Raw genomic sequence first — 14,462 nt, forward strand, 5'->3', positions numbered from 1 at the left:
TTTGTATGTTGACACGGCAGGAAACACTCCATTTCTGGATACAGATAGAAACTTGTTTTGAAGAAGGGCAAGGTGTAGCTTCCAGAGGCACCTGGGCTGACGCCCCTCCAGCCCGAGACGGAGCGGGGCAGGCGAGGCAAGCGGAGGGTTGGAAGCGGCAGGAGGACCTGCTGTTTTTCCAGTTGCGAGTAAAAGGGAAACAAAGTGGGAAGTGGAGTGTGCGGGCTGTCAGCAGGCGGGGCGCCCTCACCGCGCCCCGCCCCCGTCCCTCGAGGCTCCCTCGCGCCCAGCGCCGGAGCTCCCAGCGGCTGCCAGCTGCGCCCGGACGGGTAAGCGCTCCCCTCCGGCTGCCTCTGGGAGGTGGGGGAGAGGACTGGGACGGGGGACTTCGGGGGACCTCGAAGAGACGGGGGACCGGCTTGTGAACGTCTCCCGGCGCGAAGAGCCGGTGCACCCGGGTCCTATGCACCCGCCCGCGTCTAGCGAGCCGGGCGAGGGGGCGCCCCCCGGAACTTGGGTCAAGGTTGTGCGCGGGGTCGGGGCGGCCCCCGGAGCGTCCGCCGAGAGAGGGGTGCACACAGCTCCCGTGCGTGGGGACTGCATGCCCCGCGGAGCGGGACCGGGGAGCTCCCGGGCCCGAGGCGGGGTACGGGGTGCGCTCCTGCGGCGAGACAGCCTCGTATGCACCAGCCGAGCCCAGGGAAGGACAGTGCTTAGTCGCGTGCGCCCTGCCCCGAGGGCTGGCGAGCGGGACCCGGGGCGCCCGGGCTATGCCGTGGAGTGCAGGCTAAGTTCCCTACGGCGGTTCCGCCTCCCCCCACCCCCGCCCCGAGCTCCAGTCTAGCCCCGGGGAGAGGGGTGCACACACCTTCCCTGCGCCCTGGCCCGGTGCGCCCTCCCCAACCCCGGAGAGCGGGACCCGTGGCTGGAGAGAGGCCAAGGAAGGCGTTGCCGGGCGCTTGGACTTGCGGCGGGTCCTTCCCGCCGATCACGGCGGGGCTCGGGCAGCCGGCGCCGCTCACCGCGTGTTTACTGCAGCAGCGCGGCGAGAGGAGCGCCGGATCTGCGGCTTGGTCCGGGTTACGCCGGTAAAACCGCCTTCAGCTTTGCATTTCCGGACTCTTTTCTTTCTTTCTTTCTTCTTTTTAATACCCTTACCCGTAATTCAGCCTGAATGAGGCTGCTGCTGCTGCTTTTTTTTTTTTTTTAATCGAGTTTCCTGTTTTTATTTAGGGTCCGTCCTGTGCACCCCCTTCTCTGAGATCTAGGAGAGAGGACTCGGGGGAACTTTTTGGGGGACCGGGACGTGGGGGCAGGGGCACTGCTTTGCAGTCTGCGCCCTGAGCCCTGCTCCGGTGGGGAGATGGATAGCCAGGAGAGGACTGATAGGAGGCGCTTTGGGAGGGGAAGCGAGTGGGGATGGGATTTCGGGGTCGGAGTGGGGGACACCGTGGGGCAGCCCGTGCCGGCGGCCCACGTACCAGGTTCAAGCGCAGCACCCTTGGGATCTGCCCAGTTTGCATATGGAGCGGTCTGGAGCCGTCGGATGATTGGGCAGCTTTCATTTCGTTCAGGTGTCCCCAGGAAGGAGGGCGCTGTGGGTCTCGAACCCCACAGGACCATCAAATGGGGCTTCTATTCCCCGGGGCTCTTGCAGAAACCCCGACAGACGCCACCCCCAGAAATGTCCTGCACGCACAGTCACGCGTGTGTGAGGTGTGTGCCCTGGGGCAGGGAGCTGCTTCCTTTCCCAGGAATCTCCCCGGGAAAGGTTCAATGCTCCAGAGGGACTTTGAAACCGAGAACTAATCCCACTGCTCGCTTGCAGAGGGTCTGCACACCTACCGCCTGCGTGCCTGAGTGCCTCAGTGTTCTTCTCAAGTGAATGGTGCCATAGGGTTTTTTACGTGTATCTTCAGTTAGCCATAGGCGCCGAATGAGGGCTCCATTTGCGCTGGAGGAAACCAAGGCTCAACACAGCAAAAACTTGCTGACCCACACGTTTACAATTAGCTGATCCAGAATCCTGGTTCCTTTAGACGCCAGAGCATTTAGTCATCTGATAGTGTTGCTGTTTGCAGATGAAGAATGTATGTCGCCTAACAGTTTGCTTGGTGTTCGGACCTGGGATGTGGGTGTCCTTTCAGAGCCGTAGAGTCTAAGGTGCCCACCTAGATGCTCTCCTGTAAAACCCTGCCACCCTTACCCACCAGGTTTGAGGAACATGATAAGTGGGGGTGAAGATTTTTCTGATTTAGAAGGCTGCCAGCAAACACAAGAAGAGCAGAATAGAGCTTTCTTTTCTGTTCTCCCTAGAGCAGAAATCGCCAACCCCTTCACATTCCCATGCCCGCTGTGGCTTAATGTCTTGATGGTGGGTTTCTGTCCATCCTGGCTCAGGAGGGCTCTGACTAGCACATAGTGAGGTTTATTCTCTTCTGGTGCTTTCAGCAAAGTAGTGGAAAACACCCGGGGTGTAGGGGTGGGGTGGGAGGATGAGTATATTCTTAAAACCTAGTTGGCAGTTGCCAGCTCTAAAGACAAGCCAAGCTTACTTCCCCTCACCTCTCCACCCACCTTTAGAAACAACGCTGCCAATACAGATGTTTCTGGAATTAGGGCAACTGCCCCAGAGGTCCTTCTGGCCACGCTGATGTCCCTTTCCAGCAGGACAAGCTGCATTTTTGCTGCTTTGGTCCTTGCCCAGGAAGGACGGGTAAAGTACATCTTTGAATGATGCTTGGGGCTCTGTTCTTTCTCTTGCTTTATTACGGATCCCCCTGGGGGCCAAGGCTAAAAACAAGGCAGGCTGGCAGAGAGAGTACCAGCCCCTGGGGGTGCCTACAAGGCAAGACAATCCATAAATAGAGAGCAACCTGGTTAGCTTTGCTTTTGTGCCTATGTCAAGAGAGATTGTGGGGTGGGGGAGAATGAGGGGGTATGAAGGGTCAGTTCCTGCTTCACCTTGTTTTCCTTCAATTGCACAGTTAAAGGGAGAAGTGAATGTGCAACTTATGAAGCAATTCCCCTTTGGCTAGCTTATTTTTCAAAACCATTTTTGTTTAGAGAGCACCTCCCTCCCTCCAGCTGCTTCTGTGGGTCTGACGGTGGGGCTTGGGGCCCCACCAAGTGTTTCCTTACCGTGGGACCTCAGAAGAGCTCTTACCGCCACTCTCCAGAGGACAAACACTTTTCCCAGCCGAGCTGTTGGAGGGGCAGGACTGGAGGGCAAGGCTCCCAGGAAGGTCAGGGAGGGTCAGTGCCCCACTGCCCCCGTCAGAGTCAAGACGCGTATGGTAATTAGCGCCAGCCCATGGAGGGTGGTGGGAGCCTGACTGTTTTGGGAGAAAGGAAAGCATCTTCATTTTGGGGCCACTGCTGGTGTTTCATAAATGACAAAGGTTGCAAAACTCCTCCTCTCTCCCTGCAGTTAATGCTAAAACTGAATTTTCTTCAACTTGGTTGGTGGAAATCCCCTGCAATCATATCAGAAATGCTGCCAGTTTCAAGGTGGGGGAAGAAAACAATAAAAAAACTGGGGAGCCCCTCTCTTCACTCTTTTCCTTGCAGACAAATAATGACTTGCTTTGGGTCATTCCAAAATCTGGCTCCCTCTCCCTTCCCTGGAGGCCAGCACAGCCCCTGGGGCCTGAGGTTGGTGCTGCACTGGTGTGGCTTGTAGAAATCTCTACTCCTCCCCATCAGAGGTGGTGACCTGACCCCCCTCAGAGAAGGGCTCTTGGGGCTTCTCCTGGAAATGGGTGTTTTCCAAGGTTGCTTACTTTCTGAGCCGAGAGTGAGAGTCCTCAGAATGATGGGTGTGTCTGTTCCTAAAGTGGTATTTCAGTTCACTTGTGTTTCACTCACTTTGGGGGAAATTACTTTTTCCACTTAGAGGAAATGCCAGGAACGTGAGAGTAAGTGAGATGGGGTGATGGGCCAGGGGAGAGCTGCAGAAAGGGAGTGAACTGCTTGAATTGGATTTTACTGTCTTGGAGGGATGCCGTATTTGTTTCCTGTGGCAGTCAATAACAAATTCTTACAGTTTTTGTGGTCTAAAACAACACAAATGTATTCCCTCGCAGTTCTAGAGCCCAAAAGTTCAAAATCAAGGTGTCTGTATGGCCACCCTCTCTCCAGGGACTTAGGGAAGCCTCCCCCCTGCCTCTTCCTGCTTCTGAGGGCTCCAGCTGTTTTTGGCTTGTGGCAGCATCATCTGATCTCTGGCCGTCTGTTCACACGGCTCCTCCTCTCTGTCTGTCTTCTCCTCTTGAGTCTCTTAGAGGGACAACTGTCATTGGATTTGGGGTCCACCTGAACAGTCCAGGATGAATTCATCTCAGGGTCCTTAATTACATCAGCAAAGACCCTTTCTGCACAAAGTTAATTTTCCAAATAATTCGTAGGTTCTGGGGATGAAGGCAGACATATCTTTAGGGGGCCACCGTTCAGCCTACTACAGAAGGATGGGAGTGTGTGTCTTTGGTATTTTCTGGGGAAGGTTTGAGCCCAGTCATCTTTGCAGGGAATGGAACGCTCCCTATGTCTGGGCCCTATACTTTACTGTGGGTGACATCAGGCAAGGATTTCAGAGTCACTAGAGGTCCTGTTGTCACCAGCCTTCCTTCCGCCCTCCTGCTGCCCTCTCCCTAGCTTCGTGAACTGGCAGCCGCCTTAGAAGTTAGCTCTGCTATTAGTAGTACCCTCCACAATCAGGGTCCCAAAGGTAGAAAAGAAAATTCCTGGAATTCAAAGGAACTGCCAAGAGACCAAGCTCTTCGCCTGCAGGGAATTGTTTCAGCCCCCTTTTTCTTCTCTGGTCCCACCTGACCTCGGACAGCGCTTTCTCAGCTCAGGGCTTCCCACCTCTGTCTGGGGACACACAGCCCCTCCCAGTTTGGAGTTTCCTCTCTTGAGCAGTTGTTGGGGTGGCTCAGTTTTGTTGCTATGTCCCTATGTCCTTCTCCTGAGCGCCACCATTGTGAGGTGGGGCGGGATGGGGCTGGTGGTGTGGGAAGGGATTTGGGGAGCCCCATCCCTATTACTGAAGTTTGTAGGGGTGGAAGCTTTCTGGAGGGGTAGGGCTCTTATTCCACCTCCCCATCTAGAATTGCAGGGGGGCATTGCCTTTTTTTGTGTTGGTTGTGAAATCTTGGAGACATGCTGTCTTCTCAACAGGGAAGCAGGTTCATAGCTATGATACTGAAACTTGAAGTCCTTTATATATAGGCGGGGTGGGGTGCAGAGGTGATGATGGAGGGATTGCCACAGGGAAGAAAAAGTACGTCTTTGGAGGCAAGCAGACTCAATTTTAATCCCAACCACTTAAAAAAAAATTTTTTTTTAGTGTGGATAATTTTTAAAGCCGTTTATTAAACCTGTTACAGTGTTGCTTCTGTTTTATGTTTCGGTTTTTGGACCTAGAAGCATGTGGGATCTTAAGTCCACTACCAAGGATCGAACCCACACCCCCTGGATTGGAAGGCAAAGTCCCAACCCCTGGACCACCAGGGAAGTCCTTCCTAACCACTAGACAAATCACAGAACCCTCGAAAGCCTCAGAGTCCCCAGTTTTAACACTGGAATAGCAATTTTATTACCAGTCTTGAACGTTTCATATAGTCATGTGTAAAGTGCCAGGCACACGCTTATGTCTGTAAGAGCTGATGTGTACAGGGTGTGTAGAACGTCTTGTGGGATTTTAGTTCCACGACCAGGGATGGAACCTGGGCCCTCAGAAGTGGAAGCGTGGAGCCCTAACCACTGGATCACCAGGGAATTCCCACTTTTCCATCTTTTAATGTGCATTTTCAACTGTGACCAGTGTGCTGCGTGCTTAGTCTCTCAGTCGTGCTCGATTCTTTGCAACCCCAGGGACTGTAGCCTGCCAGGCTCTTCTATCCATGTGGATTCTCCAGCAAGGATACTGGAGTGGGTTGCCTTGCCCTCCTCTAGGGGATCTTCCCAACCCAGGGATCGAACCCTGCATTAGGCATATGCTTTTTTACTTTGATTTTTATGTTTTAATTGTGGTAAAATTCACTTTTCACTTTCATGCATTGGCGAAGGAAATGGCAACCCACTCCAGTGTTCTTGCCTGGAGAATCCCAGGGACAGAGGAGCCTGGTGGGCTGCCGTCTATGGGGTCGCACAGAGTTGGACACGACTGAAGTGACTTAGCAGCTTAGCATACATAAAAATTACCATTTAGATCATTTTTTCAAGTGTATTTCATTCTGTGGCACTTAGTACATTCACATTGTCATCACCTATCACTACTGTCTGTCTCCAGAATTTTTTTGTTTTGCAAAATCGAAACTCTTTACCCATTAAAACGTAATGCTCTGTATGGCTCTCCCCACCTCAGCCCCTGGCATCCACCATTCAGCTTTCTGTCTCAGAAGCTGACTACTCTTGGTACCTGATACAAATGGAATCGCACAGCATTTGTCCTTTTGTGACTGGCTCGTTTCACTCAGCATCATGACCTCTGGATTCATCTGTGTTGCAGCATGTGTCAGAAGCACCCCCCTCTTTTTAAGGACTGAATAAGGACTATTGTATGGACGGACCGCATTTTGCTTGTCCAGTCATCTGTCTATGGACACTTGGTTACTTCCACTTTGGGGCTGTTGGGAATAATGCTGCTATGAGTGTGGATGTTCATAGATACCTGTTTGGGTCCTTGCTTTGAATCCTTCTGCCTATATACCCGGAAGTGTAATTGCTGGGTCATGTGATAATTCTACACTTAATTGTGTGAGGGGCAAATCATGTGCTTTTGTAATTTGCTTTTTTCACTTAACGGGGGCACGTTAGCATTCCACATCACTTCATCACCTGGTTATCCTTTATTGGCAGGATAAATGTCCTAGTGCAGGGACACCATTACTTTCTCCGGCATCCTCCATTGTGGGACGTTTATCTTGCTTCCAGGCACACATACACACACACACACCCCACTTTTGAAGCTCTGTAACAGATATTTTCAGGCATCTGAATTTTCCCATATTCAAGAATTATCATCAAAGGTATTGACCACTTTTACGGCTCGTGGAACTAAATATTTTTCCAGGAAATATTGAATGAGTTTATCCCGGTGATATAGAACAGTTTCATGATGGCATTTAATAATATTGGTAAAAAATGTTTTACTAATTGGCTTAAAAGGTAGTCATCTTAAATTTTTTTGTTTTATTTATTTATTTTACTAATGAGGCTAAATAGCTTTCTATTTGGTTGTTAGCTGTAGGTATAGCATGAAGTTTGCTGCAGTATAACATAGCAATTAAACATTTGACCTCTAGAATTGGATGGAACTCTGGAATTTAAACTGTAGTTTCCCTACATTCCTGCTGTGTGACCTTGAGATTTCTTACGTTCTGGATCCTCGGTTTCCTCTTCTGTTAAGTGAAGCTAATGGGAGCTGTTCCTAGTGTTGTCTTAAGGATTAAATGAGATAAACTAGAAAATGAACATTGCGTATCATATAGTTGATACTCAGCCCACCAGGCACCTCTGTCCACGGAATTCTCCAGGCAAGAATACTAGAGTGGGTTGCCGTTCCCTTCTCCAGGGGATCTTCCCCACCCAGGGATCAAACCTGGTCTTCCATATTGCAGGCAGATTCTTTACTGTCTGAGCCACCAGGGAAGCCCAAGCCTACAGCACCTGATATTCCCGGGCAGGCTCCCATCCCAAGTACTAATCAGGCTCAATCCTGCTTAGCTTCTGAGATCAGACAAGATCAGGTGCATTTAGGGTGGTGTGGCCAAGGAATGGGCTTCTCAGGTGGTGCAGGTGGTAAAGAGCCCACCTGCCAGTGCAGGGGAGGTAAGAGCTGTGGGTTTGACCCCTGGGTTAGGAAGATCCCCTGGAGAAGGGCAAGGCAACCCACTCCACTACTACTGTTATTATCATTATTTTATTAAACAAGTCTCCATTTACCCTCAAGATTAATCTTGTTACTACAAGGAGAGATGGTTTACACTTAAGCCAAAGGGATTTGGGTTAAGCATGGGGATCCGTTTTTCTGCTGTAAAGGTAGATGATCAGCCCTTCTGTTAAAATGGACCTAGTCCCCAGCTGTCTGCCTGGATCTGGGTGTGAGCCTACCCAGAGCAAATGCATGAACCGATGCTTGCTGAGAGGTGTGGCGGGACTGAGGGGCTGCAGGACCTGTGCTCTGGGGTCCATCACCCCTGTAGCATGGAAATGAGGGTAAAGGCTTACGAATGGTGGCGTCCAGAATTCATCTTGGTGATCGTTTCTGTCCGCATCCAATCGCTCCTTCATGCGGTTTGGTCCCACAGGCGCAGGACCCTGGGGTAGCACCAGCGTGGGTTCCTGACCATGAAGTGGGCTTTTGCAGCCCTTTAGAGTAAAAAGTAAAGCTTCCCTAATGGCTCAGTGGTAAAGAATCCTGCCAGTGTAGGAGACGCAAGAGACATGAGTTCGATCCCTGGGTGGGGAAGATCCCCTGGAGTAGGAAATGGCAACCCATTTCAGTATTTTTGCCTGGAAAGTTCCATGGACAGAGGAACCTAGTGGGCTATAGCCCACGGGGTCACAAAGAGTCGGACACAGCTGAGCACAGCACAGAGTGAAACGGCATCCAAGCTCCTCTCAAGCGCGCGTCAGGTAGCCTGAGGTGAGGGTCGTCCATCCAATACACAGTTTGTTTAAGCATGCATTTTACTCTTTGCTGCCGACCTGTGTCTGGGGAGGAAATCAATAAAATCAGGGTCTTGATCTCAAACAGCTTCATGAGAAATTTCTTCTAGTGGAAAAACCACCAAAAACCCCCCCAACTTCCCCTCTCACCTGTCCCTCTTAAAAAACTCCATTGAAAAACCTTTCTCATGTTCAGAGCCAATGAAAAGATGACCAAAACCACACTCTTGTTTCTGATGGTTCATGGGTCCAAAAGCCAGCTCACTGGGTTATGAATCTTTTTTCCCTATTGTGTGGTTTGATGAATATTTGAATAAATATTCACCTACTGTCATTGGGAAACCAGTGATGAAGCGTGCTCTATTTTCAATTAAGTGCTGCCCTGTGTCTTATATAAGGGAGCTTCATAAGATGTGTGAGGCTTAGTATTTCCAGTGGGAGGCACAGTGTTTGAGAATGAGTAGAGAGAAAGTCTAATGTTCATGTCAAAAGCAAGAGTTTAGGAACTAGATGGAAGTTGAGATCTTGGTTTTGATCCTAAATGCTTAGTGATCTTGACCTCTCTGAGCCTCCAGATTTTCATCTGAAAATTGACATAACCATATCTCTTTTATTGGATTGTCGTGAGGATTAGAAATAAGGAAAAACTTGCATTAGTTTGGAATGGGCACTTCGAAAGTTGCTATGTTTGCCACTGGATGAATGAATCTTTGCACCCCACACTGGAGGACTGAATGGATTTAAATGACAGGTATCTTTGTCATAAGTTGTTGAGGCTTGCTTCTGTGCTAAGGTTTATTCAACCACTATCTTTTTTTTTTTTTTTTAACTTTTTGGCTATGCTGCTTGGCATGTGGGATCTTAGTTTCCTAACCAGGGTTCAACTCTCTCCCCCTGCATTGAAAAAAGTGTGGAATCTTAACAACTGGACTACCAGGAAAGTCCCCAACCACTATCTTATTTGATTCTCCCACAAATGATCCTTTTGGAATGCACAGGGTGTGTGTCAGTAAATACCCCCATTTTAGGTTGGAATCGCTTTGCCCTTTGTTATCAGCCTGTTCCTCTCAGATGTGCCAAAGCCAGGAGGTTCTTTTTTTTTTTTTTTCCCAGCTTTTTCTAACTGTTCAAGGTCTGGAGGAGCTTGGAGGACAGAGGCTGAGGAGGGTGGAGGTGAGGCTTCTAGTGAGGACTACCATCAAATGATCTCGGCCCCATCACCTGCAAGCTGCAGCAGTGAGATGGGGTGCCCAAGTGGGCAGGCTGCTCCGAAGGCAGCCGTCCCAGGACGGCTTTCTGCTGCAGGTTTGTGGGAAAGTGGTTGGGAGATGGCTAGGCAGCTGGCCATGACCTTTACCCTCATAGACCTTGCTTCTCCAACTTTCCCACCCACTCCTCCCACCAGAGAGATGGGATTGTGACCCTTGCCTGCTGCAGCCCACCCCAACCATGACCTTGCTTTGAAGCTTCAAGTTTTATTTTTAATCCTAACAATAATTTTACATTCTATTCCTCGATAATCCATGTTTATTTTGCTATTCCCCCTTACTTTTGAGTCAGATGGATGCTCTGGGAAGATGTTTATGTTCTTGCTGTGGCTTCCGTTATTCCCACCCCAATGTCTCCAACTACAGTTTGAAAAACAGAATAAGGCAAAATAGCGATTAGATTCGGAGAAGGCAGTGGCACCCCACTCCAGTACTCTTGCCTGGAAAATCCCATGGACAGAGGAACCTGGTGGGCTGCAGTCCATGGGGTCTCTGAGGGTTGGACATGACTGAGCAACTTCGCTTTCACTTTCTTGCATTGGAGAAGGAAATGGCAACCCACTCCAGTGCTCTTGCCTGGAGAATCCCAGGGACGAGGGAGCCTGGTGGGCTGCCGTCTATGGGGTTGCAGAGTCGGACACAACTGAAGTGACTCAGCAGTAGCAGCAACAATTAAATTAGATGCAACTGTGATGAAATACCTAGCTTCTTAGGAGCAGTTAAAAAAAAATTATTACTTTATTTGGCTGCACTGGGTCTTAGTTGCAGCATGCAGGATATAGTTTCCTGACCAGGGATCAAACCCAGGCCCCCTGCATTGGGAGTGCAGAATCTTAGCCACTGGACTACCAGGGAGGTCCCATAGGAGCCCGTTTATCCTATGTGATTCATTGACTGATGAACTGAAACTTCGGTTTAGGTAGATAATTATGAAAATGCTGCCTCTCAAATCTAAGCATCTTAACTTAAAACATATCCCTGAATACTGATGTGGGACTTCCCTGGCAGTTCAGTGGTTAAGACCTCAAGCTCCCGATGCCAGAGGATCTGGTCAGAGAACTAAGATCCCCCTTGTCATGCAGCATGCCCTCTTCCCACCCCCAAAAAAGTACATAGATGTACTGATGTGAGGCCAAGAGCTTTTGTTTGATTGGTTCATCATTCTTAAGAAAGGCATAGAGTCCTTGTCAATTCTCATTCTTCTCCCCTACCTTTTACAGTTGCTTCGCTCAGTCTCATTCAATGGAAACTTTGTTTTAGTGAGTTGTCTTTACTGTTTTCTAAAGCATTCAATTCTGTTTTCATGGAAACAGCTCTTGCTGGTCACACCCATATTTCATCCACTTATCCGCTGACCACACTGTGTAATTACAAAGGTGAACAGCTGGCATGGGTGTGCTTCGGCACAAGAACAGCTAAGTCTTTCAGAGACCAAAACCTGCAGCCTGGTAACCAAAACCTGCAGCCTGGTACCCTGAGTGGTCAGCATGATGAGACCATCAGTCAAGGTGTCTTGAAGAGGGAATGGTGAGCACAATTCCCCCAATTCTGCTACAGAGAGGTGGGGGGGAGGGATGGGGGAAGACGGCAGAATCACAGAGCCTGGGTGAGAGGCGGAGTTTGACCTAGAACTCCCATCTCAAAGACCCAGCCCCTCACCCTGAGATGAGCACAACAAGCTCCAGAAAAGGGATCTTTCACACTAGTTTCTTTTCTGCAGATCCTATTAGCAGTATGTATACCAATGAGCCTTTCTATTGGCCAGCTCTGAACTGCCACCTTAGTCTAGCTTGCCACATCTTTAATAACAATAAAAACAAACCCTTTCGTAGCACCTACTCTGTGCTAGGTAGTATTCTGGACACTTTGAAAATACTAACTTATTCTTATTTATTTATTTATTTGGCTGTGCCGGGTCTTCAGTTGTGCATGTAGGATCTTGTTCCCCGAACAGGGATCAAACCCCTCTGCATTGAGAGTAAGAGTCTTAGTCACTGGACCACCAGTTGTTGTTGCTGTTCAGTGGCTAAGTCGTGTCCTACTCTTTATGAAGCCATGGACTACAGCCTGCTCCTCTGTCCTTCACTATCTCCCAGAGTTCACTGAGTCTGTTATGCTATCTAACCATCTCATCCTCTGCCACCCCCTTCTCCCTTTGCCTTCCATCTTTCCCAGTATTATGGTCTTTTCCAGTGAGTCAGCTCTTCTCATCAGGTGGCCAGTGCACTGGAGCTTCAGCTTCAACACCACCAGGGAAGTCCCCCCAGTACTAATTTCTTCTTTGAAGCACTGTCATGATCTGTGTTTTACAGAAGGGGGAACTGAGGCACAAAGAGGTTTAGTAACTTATCCAGGTATTACTCAGAATGGAAGTGGCAGAGCTTGTTCCTCACCCCTGTCCTGTGCTGTCTCCAAATGCGCCCCCTTGTTGCCCAGGAGGGGAATCTGGATCCCAGGTGGGAGGAGGGCTGAGGCCTCTGGGAGCCCATCAGCTGTGCAGAGGGTCATCCCCGCCCTGTTCTCACTGGTTCCCTCTGTCTCCATGCTAGCTTGGGGTCCAGACAGCCTGTCTGTTCTTGCAGTCCTTTGTCTCAGTGGAGCTGGTCTCCTGGGTTCTGTTCCTCTACAGAGAGAGGTCCCAGGAGGATGCAGCTTCTGGTACCCAGCCCACCCCAGTCTGCCCAGGTAGTGCCCATTCTCCCCTTCTGTCCAGCAGAAGCCGGGCCCAACCTCTGCAACCTCTACTGCCTCCTTGCCCAACTCTTGAGCCTTTTGTGGGAAGTCCACCCAAGGGTCCTCAACCTAATGGGTGACACAGTCATGGCAACAGGACTCAAGTGTCTTCTTGACCCGTGGCCCAAATCTGGTTCTTCTGGACACCCAGGAAAGGGAGTATGGTTCAGTGGTGAGAGCAGGGCTCGGGGGTCAACCCGGTTCACATCTGCCTCTCCCATCACTAGCTGTGCAGCGTCACTTCCTCGAGCCCCACCATCCTCCTTTATGAAACAGAAGGCCTGCTGTAGGGGCTTCTTGTGATGATTAAATGCAAAAATGGACGTAAGGCACCTAAAATGTGCTGGCTTATGACAGGGGCTTAGTGATGGGGGGATCCTTGCTGTAGCCCCAGAGACGGGCTTGACAACCGATGAGGAGGCTGTTGTTGTTTTAATGTTTATTTATTTATTTGGTTGTAGCAGGTCTTAGTTGAGGCATGTGCTGTCTTTAGTTGCAACATGTGAACTCTTAGTTGCGGCACGTGGAATCTAGTTCCCTGACCAGGGATTAAACCGGGCCCCCTGCATTGACAGCATAGCGGCTTAGCCACTGGACCACCAGGGAAGACCTGAAGCTATTGTTTTGAACCTACCTGGTAGTTCCTGGGGTAGAAGCAGCCTGGAGACCTGAAAGTGGAAGGAGGAGACATACAGGGTATCTGCCAAGGAGAGATGGGATGAGATGGGTGATGGGATGAGACGCTCAGAGTTCTCTGTGGTCCCCGAGGCTTACAGGTTGTCGTCGGATCTGGGGTTTCCTGACAACAGGAGAGAAGGACGTGCAAACCCATGGCTGAGTGGGGAAGGAGGAGGTTGGAGGCTGAGCCTAGGGAAGGGGTACCTAGGAGAACGGAGTACACTGCCAAACGGCTGAGACCCTTAGGAGGGGAAGCCATCTCCACTGCCACCCTGAATGTGTGTGTGTGTGTGTGTGTGTGTGTGTGTGTGATTTGTTTGGGGTCAGGACAGGAGAGATGAAGTCGAGTTCGCAGAGTTTTTTTTTTTAATTAATTAATTTTTGTCTGTGCTGGGTCTTCGTTGCTGTGTGGGCCTTTCTCCAGTTGCAGCAAGCAGGGGCTACTCTCTAGGTGTGGTGTGCAGGCTTCTCATTCTAGGCACCCGGGCTTTAGTCATTGTGGCATATGAGCTTGGTAGTTGTAGTTCCTGGGCACCAGAGCACAGGCTCAGTGTTGTGGCACCCTAGCTTAGTCGCCTGGTCCAAGGCATACAGGATCTTCCAGGACTAAGGATGGAATCTGGGTCTCCTGAACTGGCAGGCGGATTCTTTACCATTGAGCCACCCGGGAAGCCCTGCAGTTTTAAAAGATATTAATTTCTTGGGGGTCTTGAGATTGGAGTGTCTACATCTTCTGGATATTATCGGCTGTGATTTTCCTAGATTATGCATGTGCACGTTTTTTATATATGTGCTATATGTTTTATAAGTGTGTGTGTATACTATATGTATTTAATTGCATAGAATCCATCCAAGCCTGTTATGAAACGTTTGTAAATAAAACCTGCCCTACAGCTTCACTACTCAATGGTTTCTAACCTTTTTTCAGATTTTTAAATCCCCCCCCCTTTTTTTTGGCATGTGGGATCTTAGGTTCCCCAACCAGGGATTGAACCTGTGGCCCCTGCAGTGGAAGCCTGGATTCTTAATCACTGGACAGCTAGGGAAGTCCTAGATTTTAAATCTTTTTGAAAATCTGTTGAAAAATCACAGAACTTCTCCCCAGAAAAA

The 14,462-nt window shown here is 49.8% G+C and overlaps 1 protein-coding gene and 1 pseudogene across 2 annotated transcripts in view; one reads left to right on the forward strand and one right to left on the reverse strand.

The window, feature by feature from the left end:
- Positions 1-212: 212 nt before the first annotated feature.
- PIK3CD (phosphatidylinositol-4,5-bisphosphate 3-kinase catalytic subunit delta) overlaps positions 213-14,462 on the forward strand; it is a 61,528-nt gene continuing 47,278 nt past the window's right edge. Inside the window, exon 1 of one of the 2 annotated variants that reach the window (XM_040263369.1) lies at positions 213-329. The gene's annotated coding sequence lies outside the window, so the exon portion shown is untranslated. The remainder of the gene's footprint in view (positions 330-14,462) is intronic. The other variant, XM_040263368.1, reaches the window with a different exon arrangement.
- LOC120880708 lies at positions 7,660-7,779 on the reverse strand (annotated as a pseudogene).

The sequence above is a fragment of the Oryx dammah genome, unplaced genomic scaffold (assembly GCF_014754425.2).
Source record: "Oryx dammah isolate SB20612 unplaced genomic scaffold, SCBI_Odam_1.1 HiC_scaffold_21, whole genome shotgun sequence".
Lineage (NCBI taxonomy): Eukaryota > Metazoa > Chordata > Mammalia > Artiodactyla > Bovidae > Oryx > Oryx dammah.